Source organism: Pristiophorus japonicus, chromosome 27, assembly GCF_044704955.1.
Source record: "Pristiophorus japonicus isolate sPriJap1 chromosome 27, sPriJap1.hap1, whole genome shotgun sequence".
In the NCBI taxonomy this organism is placed as follows: Eukaryota; Metazoa; Chordata; class Chondrichthyes; family Pristiophoridae; genus Pristiophorus; species Pristiophorus japonicus.
This window is the reverse complement of record NC_092003.1, coordinates 4,363,007-4,378,278: the sequence shown is the minus strand read 5'-3', so window position 1 is coordinate 4,378,278 and position 15,272 is coordinate 4,363,007. Positions and strand designations below refer to the sequence as shown.

General features: G+C 43.3%; 1 protein-coding gene and 1 long non-coding RNA gene across 2 annotated transcripts in view; one reads left to right on the top strand and one right to left on the bottom strand.

The window, feature by feature from the left end:
• Nucleotides 1–3,325, top strand: part of LOC139239430 (uncharacterized) — a 38,683-nt gene extending 35,358 nt beyond the window's left edge. The window contains exon 3 of the long non-coding RNA XR_011588653.1: nt 3,252–3,325. This is a non-coding gene — a long non-coding RNA (uncharacterized lncRNA). The remainder of the gene's footprint in view (nt 1–3,251) is intronic.
• The window catches only part of LOC139239429 (ADP-ribose glycohydrolase MACROD1-like), a 1,029,639-nt gene that overhangs the window by 789,216 nt on the left and 225,151 nt on the right, over nt 1–15,272 (bottom strand). The gene's annotated exons all lie outside the window — the stretch shown is intronic.

Below are 15,272 nucleotides of genomic sequence, written 5' to 3'. Positions count from 1 at the left end.
CAGTCTAGGTGGATTTTTCACTCTCCCAGCCCTGGGCTTGTGAGGCCAATTATAGTAACACAATGGACACTCTCACTGACATCACTAACTGAGCACGGGACATAACTGGACCTGGGACCTTCTGGTCTGATATGACCTAGAACTACACCAAGTGATGCTTTTATCCACTGGTCTTTTGCGGTAGCTTGGAACCATGATTTTAGGTGAATCAGCAACATAATTATTCCATCACAGGACTTTCTGCAAACTAAATTATTCAGCTTATCTGAAACATGACAACCGTAGTTTTTAAGTCATCGCTGCTAATTACAAACAGAAACAAAGAAACACACAGTGCACTATTTATAGTCAGTCTTAAGGAATACAGTAACTTACTATATAAAGAAATAAGCAGGGAGTCCTGGATTCATTATCCAGTAAAGCATCCCACTGCTAGGAACACTGAAACCTGCACAAACATTTTCTTTTTAATCATCTGCTAATGAAACTGTGTGCGTGCAAGCAATTGTAGTTCAGTTCTTGCAAACATCATCATGAATGAACAGTTGGATTGAATAGAGACACAAGGACTGGCAGGGAGAGGACAGAATTAGATTCTGGTGGATAGATGATGTCATGATTGAGCAAGTGTAATAATTAAAACAACAATGACACGTATTTATGGAGCACCTTTAACACTGAAAAATGACCCAAGGTACATTGTAGAGGGAACATTTTTAAACCAAGCCATGATGGGAGAGTTGTAAGAGGCCACTAAAAGGTAGGGTCAAAAGATGGGTTTTTAAGAACGCTTTTAAGGAACAGAAAAAAGTAGATAGGTGGAGTAGGGCCAAGCTGGCTGAAGGCTATGCCCACCACTGGGGGTATGAAGATCAGAGATCACAGTCTAAAGATAAGGGGTAAGCCATTTAGGACTGAGATGAGGAGAAACTTCTTCACTCAGAGAATTGTGAACCTGTGGAATTCTCTACCACAGAAAGTTGTTGAGGCCAGTTCGTTAGATATATTCAAAAGGGAGTTAGATGTGACCCTTACGGCTAAAGAGATCAGGGGGTATGGAGAGAAAGTAGGAATGGGGTACTGAAGTTGCATGATCAGCCATGATCATATTGAATGGTGGTGCAGGCTCGAAGGACCGAATGGCCTGCTCTGCACCTATTTTCTATGTTTCTATGGTATGCAATGACTGGAGTGATGGGTAAGCAGAACTCAGTGCTAGACAAGAATCAGGCATCTGAGTTTTGAACAAGCTGGAGTTTATGGAGAGAGGATAACAGAAGACTGGCAAGGAGGAGCTTCTAGAAATCAAGGCTCGAGCTAACACAAATGTGGCTAAGATTTTCAACTGCAATAGGGGTGAGGCAGAGATGGAGAATGAGCAGCAGTAGGTAAGGAAAGTGGGGATAGATCCGTGGGGAAATCCAGAGAGGACATATAGGTTAAGAATGGGATAATCATGATGCAGTTTTGTCAGGGAGAGGGACAGTGCCTGAGCAAAGGGAGCTGTGAAAAATATTGGAAAGGAAAGGGGCTAGGAAAGATAATTGAGCCTCAGTCTGACTCTCTCAGACCTACTCCCGAGACTTCTTTGCACCTTTACCTCTTTGCACCTTCAAAAACCTTTTCCAAGCCAATCTCTTCAGCCTAGCTTTCCATCACATCTAATCTCTTTCTTCCCGGCTTGACCTCTCTTTCCATTTCCAACGACCATCTGTGAAGCAACGTGCCATCTTTTTTTAACTTTAAAAATGCTATACCTATATTAGCGTCAAGTAACAAGCACTGTGGGTGCTTCTATTTAAGATTAAGTGAGATGTGCGCCCTACATACCAAATTTAATCTGTAATAGCTGTGCAAAACTTACTTTGTTTTATGTAGCAGAGGTCAGAGGAGGCCCCCCCCCATCAATTTTCTCTCCTACTTTCACAAAGGCATTAACTCATGCTGGGTATAGTTCCACAAGGTCTGGCAGCACTCTGATGGCTTGTCCAAGTGACAATGTAGACATTGGCAGTACATTTGATCACAGATGGTGCAAGAGCCGAGTGCAAATCTGTTCTCGACCAATCGCCACGCACGCGTACGTGCCAGCACAAGTTACTGGATGGCAAAAGGAGCAAGAACCATGACTAATTTTCACCTTGCTGGGCCAGGAGCACTGAGGCTTCCCTGTAACATCCCTGCTGCCGGGCGACCATCAGCTGCCTCAGCACAAGACCAGAGACTGAACTTGGAACCTTCTGGTCTGGAGAGCTTAAGCTCGACAGCGTGCATGTGCTTTTATCCACTAGGCCACCGGGGGAGCTCCAAGGATGAATTTCAATACACTACTAACATGCAAGCAGTATTAAGAGATTTAAAAGTACTGCTTGCATGGGTGGGACAATGGCGCTCTGTGCTGGAGTTCCAATAACCTATGCCACTGAATTCATGACCTCTTGAACGGGGTTGAGGTTCGGCACTGAGGAGAAGCCAGGCAATTCTTCAGGTCAAAGGGAGTGGAAAACTGACAAGAGGAACATTTCCTGGTTGCTCTTGTGTACCTTAGAACAGGATGTAATGCAGTTATACTCAAACAACATTTTTTTTAAAAAAAGGTATACTAGCCCTTCCGATACCTTGGTTGATAAAGTCTGCAGCTGTACAGAACAGGAGGACCTTTTTTTTTTTATTCGTTCACGGGATGTGGGCGTTGCTGGCTGGGACAGCATTTATTGCCCTTGAGAAGATGGTGGTGAGCCGCCTTCTTGAACCGCTGTTCTTTTGTACAACGGAGTGGCTCGCTAGGCCATTTCACAAGGCAGTTAAGAGTCAACCACATTGCTGTGGGTCTGGAGTCATATGTAGGCTAGACGGCAGATTTCCCTCTCTAAAGGACACATTAGTGAAACAGATGGGGTTTTACGACAATTTGGTAGTTTCATGGTCACCATTACTGATGCTAGCTTTTTACTCCATATTTATTTAATTAACTGATTTTAAATTCCCCAGCTGCCATGGCAGGATTTGAACTCACATCGCTGGATCATTAGTCCAGGCCTTTGGATTAGTAGTCCAGTAACAGAAACACTATGCCACTATCCTCCACTCTTCATTTCTGCTTGGAGCCGGTTAGCTGATCCCAGGCTGGCAGTCAGCCTGTCTCTGCATCCCTGGGCAAGGGGAGGCTGGGGAGAGGGGAGGGAGGGGGGTGGGTCAGGTCAGTTTTCATGCCCCTGATTGATATTCGGTGTTCCCCCTGCTGCCGCTAGGTGCATGTGCGTGGACACTGGGTGAGTACAGGATCTGGTTCAGCTGTGATGCCCTCCGTGGTCCAATATCCGGCTGAAGTTTACTGGCTAGGCTTCCGCCTGAAGGACAGCCGCTTGGGCATGCTACCCGAAGACTGATGGCGGCGTGCAACCACACACCAGCTAGATTCAGTGACAGAAGGGGGGAGAAAACTGGAAAAGTAAATAAAGTATTGGGTTTCTTGAAACTTTTGTCCGCTGACTGATTCTGCACTGTGGTTGCCTGGGTCCCAGAACACACGGTGAGCTCAGTGTAACCCCATGTCAATGTTCGATGTACATTTAGAACGATGTAATTACAGCAGCTTTATAGTGAACAAAAAGTTATTTAAAAACAATCTGTGCAAGGTCTGGAAGCCATCTGTGGCTGCTCTGGGGCCCTGAGACGTGGCTGATTTTGGCCGCTCTGACGGCTGGAGCATTAAACCGAGTTTCAATGAAATTGCAGCTGCTTTAAATAGAAAATGTACCTCAAAAACGGCGCAGTTATTTCCTCTACCTTCGGACTGGAGTAAAAGCAACTACAGTTCCCAGATAGTGCTGTAAATTTATCGCTGCAGCAATTTGACTCTGGTTAGATGGTGTAAGAAAAAAAGCAAGCCCAAAATTAAATCCCTGATCCACTCGGGCCCTTCAATGCACCTTCAAGAATATGTAGGACTGCAATTTGATATTTGCCCAAGCTGCCCTATTCCAACTCACTTCAATCTGTATTTAATTTGATCTCAAACATGGCAATTCCCTCCTTTTATTCTCTATACTTCCCTCCATTTCATAAAAATGTATAGCACAGAAGGAGGCCATTTCGGCCCATCGTGTCTGCACCGGCCGACAAAGAGCTATCCAGCCTAATCCCACTTTCCAGCTCTTGGTTCGTAACCTTGTAGGTTACACACTTCAAGTGCATATCCAAGTACCTTTTAAATATGGTGAGCGTTTCTGCCTCTACTACCCTTTCAGGCAGTGAGTTCCAGACCCCCACCATCCCGAGTGAAAATAATTCTCTCAAATCCCATCTAAACCTCCTACCAATTACTTTAAATCTTCGCCCCCTGGTTGTTGACCCCTCTTTTAAGGGAAATAGGTCCTTCCTATCCACTCTATCTAGGCCCCTCATAATTTTATACACCTCAATCAGGTCTCCCCTCAGCCTCCTCTGTTCCAAAGAAAACAAACCCAGTCTATCCAATCTTTCCTCATCGCTAAAATTCTCCAGTCCAGGTAACATCCTCGTAAATCTCCTCTGTCCCCTCTCGAGTGCAATCACATCTTTCCAGTAATGTGGTGACCAGAACTGCACGCAGTACTCTAGCTGTGGCCAAACTAGTGTTCAAGCATAACCTCCCTGCTCTTATATTCTATGCCTCGGCTAATAAAGGCAAGTATCCCATATTCCTTCTTAACCACCTTATCAACCTGTCCTGCCACCTTCAGGGATCTGTGGACATGCACTCCAAGGTCCCTTTGTTCCTCTACACTTTTCAGAGTCGTACCATTTACTGTGTATTCCCTAGCATTTTTGCCCCTCCCCAAATGCATTACCTCACACTTCTCCAGATTGAATTCTATTTGCCACTGTTCTGTCCACCTGTCCAGTCCATTGATATCTGCCTGCAGTCTACAGCTTTCTTCTTCATCATCAACCACACGGCCAATTTTTGTATCATCTGCAAACTTCTCAATCATACCCCCTACATTTGAGTCTAAATCATTGACACCACAAGAAGCAAGGGACGCAGCACTGAGCCCTACGAAACAGCCTTCCAGTCACAAAAGCACCCTGACAGCATCTAAATCCATCTCATTTTTTGTTCGTCTGCTCCTGATGCCAAGGTGAGATCACACATATGCCACAGTAAAGCACGGGAGAAGTATTACTAAGTTGAAGCAAAATAAAATACCTGCAGGATGATTCATTTGAAACAGTGTGAATAATAGCATAAAATGCTGACAACTAAACCAATGCAGTTTTCACTCTATTTCCCCATTTAAAAATATTTCTTTAATCTTCTGAAAATTTTTTCTCCACATCAAAAGGTCAATTTAAGTCTGCACAATTTTCATTTTGTTTCTAAAATGAAAACAATTAATTCAGTCACAAGTTCAGGGAATGAAAGCAAAGCCCAATTATTTTTCTCTCTCCAAATGTTCAAATTGCTAACTGTTCAGACAACGTAACACTTTCTCGCTGAATGCGCAAATTGCTGCACTCACTGATATCACAGGGTAAAGAGAACATCAACTGTTGGCATAAGTTGTGGGTTTTAGTCAATCGCACGCACCAACAATAATCTTACCTGATACCTGTGTTGCACCGTGAGACTTCACTGAATTTTAAGCAACACTGTTGCCCAGGTAACACGACTTGCACATCATCTTACTGGGTTTGTGAAAAGAGAGATCACAATTACGTGGCCGATCGTGTCTGAATTTAAATGTAGCTACTTGTATAAATTTACAGTAATAAAAACTTCAAACTTGGATTGCAATGTTTGCTGCAAAATACATTGCATCAGAATGGCAGCTCTGAATCAGTTTTGTTGGAGCAGAGTGTTCTGAGTACCAAGCCTGTACAGAAACTCCCCAAAGCATGGCAATGCCCCTTTAAGTAAATACAGATTATATATATATATATATATATATACACACACACGTTTATCTCGAACATTTACATTCTGAACACTACTCCTGTCAACTTATTTCATTTTTAATTCCACAATCCACATTTAGAATGGAAACTGCCTATGTAAACTGGTCATGCTGTAGTTACACATTTCCACCAGTGGTGGCACTGTAGCATCTCAGTTTTGCCTCTCCCAGCTCGACAGCCTGAATTGCAAAATAAAAAGCTTCAAACTAGCCTACTTCTCTACTTCCCAAATTGCTGTATGATTTGTTACTTAATTGTAAGTGATAATATAAAATAAAATTGTATATAAAAACAGGAACAGAATATATGGCTTTAAAATGGTGACTGGATTCTATCTGCACACCAATTGACCCCTGCCATCTAACTCCACTTCTCCAGATGACTGCACTTGGTCTGGATTCCCCGTGAGCGATATACGTGCAGAGATACACACACCTCCACACACACACTGTACATTTACATCGATAGGTGTCAAGCTTTTAGTCATCTATCCTAGTATCTCATGTGGCTCGATTGTCAAATTTGATAACGCTCCTGCAAAGCCCTCTGAGGATGTTTTACTACATTAAAGGCGCTTCATAACTACATTTGATGTTGTGTATGTGCATATATGTACAATTGTATACACATATTTAAATACATATATATATATATATATATTTGTATGCATATGTACACAGATATATACATTTGTATACAGAAGTACCAACATACATATTTTATACACATATATATATGTATATACACACATACATGTATGTGTACACAGCTGGTGCACCTGTATCACAGCAAGCTCAGTGATGTTCAACTCTTCCCTTTCCAAACTTTGAGTATTTTTTCAGGGATTTGCAACTAATATCCTGCGCTTGAACTCAACGAAACAGAAACTGGGCAGTAGCATACCTGGGCGCTTTCGGAGTTTTGCCCCGTGATGAGGGGTTCTGTACGGGTCATGGACAGGCACCAAAATACCCAGCGCTTGCAACAAGAGGGAGGTTAAATATGTTGAAAATCTGACCGCAGTTTGCCGTGAACTCTAATTCTAGGTCACCATCAATGTTAACGAGACACATCTGAGGAGTATGACTTGATAGTTTAAACTTGTGGAAGCACAGCACTGAAAGCTCACATTTGGCCACTTGTTAGTTCTGCAGCTGCCACCTGACTGATTTTAATAAGTAAATATAATTTCAATAAAAATAATTGCACGCACATGAACATTGTACATATACCAAATATCTAATCTGCATATGAATGTATGCATTGGTACACGGAGATAGATAAGATTTTTGGACTCTCGGTGAATCGAGGGATATGGGGAGCGGGCGGGGAAAGTGGAGTTGAGTTCGATGATCATCCATGATCTTATTGAATGGGGGAGCAGGCTCGAGGGACTGTATGGCTTACTCCAGCTCCTATTTCTAATGTTCTTATACATATATTTAGAACACATTCAGTAGAAGCGGGCAGCAATATCGACAGGATCGTTCCATAAAATCCCGTCTTACAATAAATGTGGGCAAAGAGTCAAGAATTCCGTTAAAAACGCTGTTTAATAGCATACAACAGCAGCAAAATACATGGGGGCATCTATGCCCCACAAATCCCCATTGCCCTGAACCTCTGGATCATGTTAAGATTGTCACTTCCGTCCAACGCAGAAGTTCTTGGGTCTGGACGGCAGATCCGAGACCATCACCGGGTAGGGACGCAAACACCGGATTTTCAGATGTTAAAACAGACCTGGCGTTGTCCTGATTTACAGTGTTCAATCGGCAAATTGGCAAGCAATAAAAAATGATTACTCTCTCGCAAGTTGCAGCAGGTAACTAGCTACGCATATAACCTGCTTTTCCTGTCTGTTGTCGCAGCTCCTTCTTGCTGCCAGCTTGTTGTGTTTAAATGAACACACATGACTGAGTTACTGCGGTCTGTGTGGAATCGCCCACTTAAGAAGGTTAGCTTCACATCCCCGCAAGATATCTGGAAATGCAAGATCCTAAAACACATCCCTGGCTGTCTGTCAAACCCAGAGGCCCAGCCTACCGGTGATCTCATCAGGATTTTCAGCAAGCGTGTCAGTAGGAGCCCTCAGTTCTCCAGTTGAGCTCTTGTAGTGGGTACTGGCTGGCTTGTCTGACACATCTATGGAGCTTTGAGAGAGACTGAACCGGCTTTTTTGTTTGTTGTGTGAACGTCTGGTGGCTTTGTACCTTGCTCATGCTGTCTGACTTCAGGAGCGCGTTGTACTCTTTATTTTTGCTCTTTTCCCACGTTCACTGGAATATCTCTTGTGTCTTATGGGGACTTGATTTGAATCACGGTGCCTGAAGATGAGTAAACCTTGAACAGGTAAGCAGGCGCGAATATGTTTTACTTATTTGGAGAATTTTGCTACTTATTACAAATTGCAGTGGGATTCCTGTGCAACCTGATCTCTACTCTCATTATTAAATGCAGAGCAAGCAATCTGAATAAAAGGCCTCCGTGTCTAATGGACACAAAGTTTTCTACACTTGTGAACAGATTCAGTCAGCACATGCAGATCTTAATACGAGTAATTGCAGGGCTTAACCCCATGAGGGCTGAAAGATCCTAACCGCTCGCACAACAGTAAATTCTCCTGTGCCTCTGCAAATCAAACGTCAGACGGTGAATTTGATGATAGATTAAAAAATGATTGCGATAAAAGTTAGACATAAAACAAAAGCCAAAGACAATTTTGTAATTTGTAATCTTCTTGTAATACCTGTCGTTTATTTAAATTGATAAATTTAAACTGATACGAATCTGATTTCTAATTTTGACACACAAATGCTGCTGCAGCCCATCAAGGGTTATTTCTTCCCACGATCCAAAAAACCCAACACTCCCCCACCAAGCACGTTTACTAGAAAGCGCTTTGTGTGGCAACTAACTTGTGGCTGCTGATGGAAAGTTGTGCTCCACTTTTTGCTTTTATTTATGAATTGGACATTTTAAAAACGACTCCAGTTAGTGCAGTTAATTCAGCTCCCCTAGTTTTCCATGTTCTTTTTAAACTTTAAAACAAAAGGAGAAAGGTAAAGTCAGGCAATTGTGAAATTCTTTTGCATTTACCAAGAGGAACAGTATTGTGCAAAACTGGATATATTTTTACTTCCATCCTGAAGCAATTTTGCTCAAACATAAAGTACTGTATAACATCTTTGGCTACAAAATTGGCTAATTAAATTGCAAACAAGAATAACAGCTCTCATTTTGTGTAGTGGGAAAGTACCGAACTGGAGAAATATATTGTTAACATTGTGCCATCAAACAAGTTTCTCGTGCTTACTCTGCTAGTGTGCTCGAGTATCTCGAACGCAAACCTTGATATCTGTGCTCCTTCGGTCAGTATAATACCAATAACCCTGATTAAAACAGCGAAAAATACCAACAGCAAACTTGGAGAAGAAAAATGCATGCAGGCATATTCAGCTGTCTAACCATCAACTACATGAGCCCCGAGGAAACGGTTTTGAATTGTCAGTAAACCAAAAGCTGCCTTGTAACGTTCTGCTTATTTAGCTTATAACAATGAACAAGCCAGTTATTTCTGCAAACCCATTCCAATCGCCAGATCAAGCTGCCTGCGTGTAGCCCAAGTGTTCCCCTTCTTTCTCTATCCTTTTTTTTAAAAAAAATCTGTTTTCATGCACCACAAAGCAATGCCATTTTGCAGTAAATTACCAGGAGCTTAATTCGTACCTTTCTTCGGTTTCACCTGCTTGTCAAAAGCACTGGATAATATACATCTTTCTTGAGGGGGCTCATTCCTTGGCAGTCTTACGATTATTGATCAATCCATTTTTATTACTCAGTCTAAAGATTAATTTTTTGGGGGCGGGGGGAAAGTAATTATTGTGTGTGCATCTGGGAAAGAATGTTATGGTCTAAACTGCGTTTTACCAGGTGGGTGATTTTCTGCTTATTGGTTTCTGTGCTGGGAAGCTGAGATTTCAAAGCAATGTGTTGAAAAATCTACTGCACGGTTTTGTCGCTGATACAGTTCCAGCCCTCACTTTTCTATCCCCTTTTCGGTTTATGCACTGAATTCAGATCATTTCTATGCCTTTGCTGGGTATTCCCGTGGAGAGATTAGCTGTGCTTTTTACTGTTCTCTGCACTGAATGTTAATGAATTTGTGAAAGATGCTTTCGGTCCCTAATAACAGATGTCGTGCAGATATTTGCAAGGCGGGGGCGGAGGGAGAAATGAGATATAAAAAAAGCATGAAAAGAAGAAGAATGTCCAGAGGTCAGACTCACCATTGGGTAACCAGTTCTAAACCTGCTCACACAGAAAGGGTGCTCAACCCTGGCTTATTGTGTGAGCGACACTGTTTAAAAAATCCGGCTAAGTTGCCACAGTTTTCTGTCAAACAGACCAGGGGACAGACGCAGATTGCCAGCTGCCAAGTTTGCAAGCTGCATGACTAGGGGCGAAAAATAAAATAAAACTGCAGTTTGCAGGAGCTCCGATATCAGGACACGTATCGCTTTAAATAGAGAAAAATCTAAGAACAAGAGAGACGCTGCAGTGACAATAAGCAGCACACATAACCGGTGGAGCCTTTCAGCAACTTCACTGAGCGGCAAGGAGGATTAAGTCATATTGTGCTAAAAGCCTAACCTCTGACCTGAATTTATACCCTCTCCCTACACTGCCACCCCCCCCCTCCCCCACTCCTAAAATAAATGTCACTGAGCAGACGCTGCCAGGGTTAACACAAACACCCTCACTGTATTATACATTTACTGAGCATTCGGTAACGAAAAGAGATGGCGCCTCAAACTGACCGATACTCGGCTGTGTGGAAGGGTACCCGATATTTGCTCCATTATCTGGCTTCAGGCACTTGCCCTGCAACACAAGAGCGGTCAGATGCAAGAAGCAGTGATTTCACTGTGCGATATTCAGCATCCAGGAGGAGAATGATCCCTCTGTCCAAACCTACTTTTGGCAATTTACCTTTCATTGAGAGTAACATTACTAACCGTTTCTTGCCTGCCAATTATAGATGGTCCCATTATTGGACGCAAGTTAGCCAACCCCCCAAAAAGTTGCGTTGTAAACCGGACGCAAATATAACAGGACTGACTGTAGCATTACTGACGACGTTGAGGGTCTCACCAGAGTTGGGACTTAGTTTGCAGAACAGGGAATGTGACGATGCTCTGTGCTGCTGATCTCCGTTTCTGCTTAGGGAGCTTAAAAGTTCCACTTAGTCCTCATTTTTGCTTTTCGGTGCGAGTCTGGATTTCGATTCTATCGCTTTCTCTCACCACCACCCTCAGTTTCTTCTAACTGCTGCTTTTGTAAACTGAGCTTTGACAGCAGTTTAGCCCAAAGCTGAAAACATACCAGCTTTTGTTATTCCCTTCTGCACAGCACAGTCATAAGGATACATCTGTATCAGGACTCTGTACATTTATTTATTGTGTCTCTGAATGTGGCTGTAATAAATCTTGTACGTTTTATAAAACAAACCAGCCCGATGCTTCTTCAGCAGCCACAGAAAGCTTTTCGCAAGAAGCATGCCCGCTCACTTGAGACATTCTCGGCTCGGTTACCGCATTTCAGCCCAGATTGAATACTTTAGGGATTAATTACAGTGTCACAGCAATTGCAGTAGATCTGCTCAAAGGTTAATCTAAGGCAGCCTGGTGGCACAGGGCTCTGGTGCACCAGGCATTACTCCAAGAAGCTGTGACATGGTTTATTTGTCTTCCTCCTCGCCCCCCGCGACAAACCATTCCCCACACACCAAGTCCCTAGCTCCTAACTGAGGCCATCTGTGGGATATATCGATCAGAAAGCAAGGCGTCTTCCCCCTCCCCACAGGGAAAAGAAGGAAAATATATATGAGGGACAATTAACCTGGGACACACACTTGTACACTTCCAATTGAACAATGGTATAGGCTGAGGGCTGGGAGCAGTTCACTTGGGGAAATTACGTGTGTGTGGGAATAAACATGATAAAAAAAACTTTTTAAAAAAGAGGGTAGAATTTTTTTTTAATTCAGCGTCTTACAAATGTTCTATTGTGCTCACTGGAAAACACATTAGAGTGTGGAAAGTATTCAATTTATTTCCAAAACCCAACAGTAAAATACTCATTTTACTCAACGCCTGAATGCAGCAGTATTTATTCATCAAAGCAAAAGTATTTTAGCTCCTTTCGGAGTACAGGTACGCTGGAACCTATCCAATGACAGTCATCAGAATGCTCCCAAAGGGATCATGACAGACCTGCTACAGGTTCAAATCCGAATCATACTCTCAGTGCTGGGATAGACGTTTGCTGATCTCTCTAGACAAGCAGCCTCTCTGTTAAACTGACATTCTCTCATAAGTCCACAAGAACCGACACCTGATCCTATCCTGAAGTAACGACGCCTCTGTTTTACCGCAGGTCGGTGCACATGCTTAATCTTGTACTGGGTCACTGTCCTCAAGCTGTAAAAGCGTTAATGAATCATTAAACCAACAAATCACCGGTTATATAGCGGCACCCAGTAGGAATATTAATAATTTCTAACCTTTAAAAAAAAATGCTTAATCAAAAGCTGGGTACACTCACGAATGTAAAATTTATTGAATTTTGCTCTCAAGGTGAGCAGTTTCATTGTTAAAAATAGAATACTTTCCACATTTTACTGCATCCAGTACCAACATCTATCACTCTCATGCTAGTTAGATGCAAAATATAATTTCCCCCTCACCCCCACCTCTCTCAGTCTGAGCTAACAGTCTGCCCCTCAGAAGAATGCTTTCCATTGCGCTGTCAGTTTGTTCATACCGATACCAACTACCCTTATTGCCTGAATGACATTACTCAGTAAATTCTGCTTTTTGCCAATTGATCTCCTCCTCTCCTGAAGCCACCGACATCTTTTTGGGGTACAGTTCCACTGACGCTGCCTTCATCCAAACGGCCATTAATCATGCTTCAGACTTAACAGTGAAGGTCAGCAGACTACTCAAATGTGGGGCGGTGGGGGAGCACACAGGAGCTGAACCCACAGACACACTCGCGTTCCAGCAGTGGTCAGCAGTAAGCAAACAGGAGCAGGAATCCTGGCTGTTGATCACCCCCTCTCCCTAGGGGGTGGGGGGTGGCTGAAGGCCATGGCCTCACCCCAATGACTACCCCAGCTCGTGATCAGCTCGTCTCAGCACAGCCTGGGAACTGAACCCTGGACCTCCGAGTCTGAACAGCTGTTACACCGAGTAATAGATTTTGCAACTGAGCCACCAAAGTAACTGAATTCTTGACATGCAATTGCAAAACACTACATTTATTCTTACAAGTGAAATTTACCCATTAAGGGTGGCTCCATTCCCAAGGTGAGCCTTGCTAAATGGAAATGCGTATTTCAGAATCAGCCCCATAGTTATAACCTTCAACATTCACTCCCTCCACCACCGGCGCACCGTGGCTGCAGTGTGTACCATCTACAAGATGCACTCGACAAGGCTTCTTCAGCAGCACCTCCCAAACCCGTATACTCTACCGCCTAGAAGGACAAGGGCAGCAGGCGCACTGGAGCACCACCACCTCCAAGTTCCCCTCCAAGTCACACACCATCCTGGTGTGGAAATATATCAGCCTTTCCTTCACCGTCGCTGGGTCAAAATCCTGAAACTCCCTCCTCAGCAGCATTGTGGGATTAACTTCACCACACGGACTACAGCGGTTCAAGGCGGCGGCTCACCACCACCTTCTCGAGGGCAATCAGGGATGGGCAATAAATGCCGGCCTTGCCAGCGACGCCCATAGCCCAGGAATTAATTTAAAAATTCTCCGCCTTGTGCTCCTATCTAGCAAGACTCTCAGGTGGAAACAAAACAGCACACAATTACCCCATGCAAACTCACGAGTCACTATATCTTAAGTGATAAGTTTATCCTCACAAGTAGCAAGCACCATTATTTGAATACTCCCATGTAAAATTTTCTTCTGGTCATTTAACTGAAAACCAAATGAGCATTGCTGTGCTACACATTATGTCACATTCGTCAAATGTTAATGTTAGATTATAAAAAGACACACAGTTTTCCGAATGGCTAAATGCACCACAGGACATGGTACTAAGCCACACTGGTCAGAAGGTCCCAGGTATGCTTCCTGGGCCGTGCTGAGCTAACTAATGTCAACTGGAGTATACGCTTTCAAGATCATAAAATTAAAAGAGCAGTTAGCGAGGACGTTACTGAACTCCAAATTAAAAGTGGTAGTGACTTTGATGATAAAATTTTCTAGAAGTACAAAAAAGAAATACTAAATTGCAATCCAATTTTCGTAGTACAACAAATATCCAGATATTTCGAAATCCGTGACAGAGATACATGATAAGTTAAAAGGACTTAAAAAAAAAGACTTGCATTTATATAGCACCTTTCACGACCATTGGACGTCTCAAAGTGCTTTACAGCCACTAAAGTACTTTTGATGTGTAGTCACTGTAATGTGGGAAACAAGACTAACAAATCCCCGGAGACTGAGGCCTTATTTCCCAAGCAAATGAGGAAGAAATTTGTGAGGCACGGATCATTGTCACAAAAGAACCATTGCCCATTGGGGAGGCTCCACAGGACTTGGAACAATTAGCAGCCCCCGTGGCTCATTGGGTACATGCATCAAATAATGTCGTACTGAGCCATTCGGATCAGGAAGCCCTAGATTCGATCCTCGGTCTCTGATCAATTATCTGATCTCAGTTGGTACAACAATTGGGGTACATTAACGGCGCTTGGAAGAGGAAAACATGGGTAGCCAGGATTCCCACTCAGTGACCCTTGCTGGAAAGTGTGTATGTGAGTACAGAATCAAAAAGAAAGACTTGCATTTATATAGCGCCTTTCGTGATCACCAGACGTCTCAAAGCGCTTTACAGCCAATGAAATACTTTTGGAGTGTAGTCACTGTTGTAATGTGGGAAACGCAGCAGCCAACTTGCGCACAGCAAGCTCCCACACACAGCAATGTGATAATGACCAGATAATCTGTTTTTGTTCTGTCGATTGAGAGATAAATATTGGCCCCAGGATACCGGGGAGAACTCCCCTGCATTTCGAAATAGTGCAATGGGATCTTTTACGTTCACTTGAGTGTGTGGACAGGGCCTCGGTTTAACGTCTCATCCAAAAGACGGCACCTCCAACAGTGCAGCACTCCCTCAGCACTACACTGGAGTGTCACCCGAGATTTTTTAGTGCTTCTGACTCAGAGGCAAGTGTGCTACCCACTGCACCACAGCTGACAATAAATGTGGTACCTTTCACAGCCAAACAGGCTGTCAACAC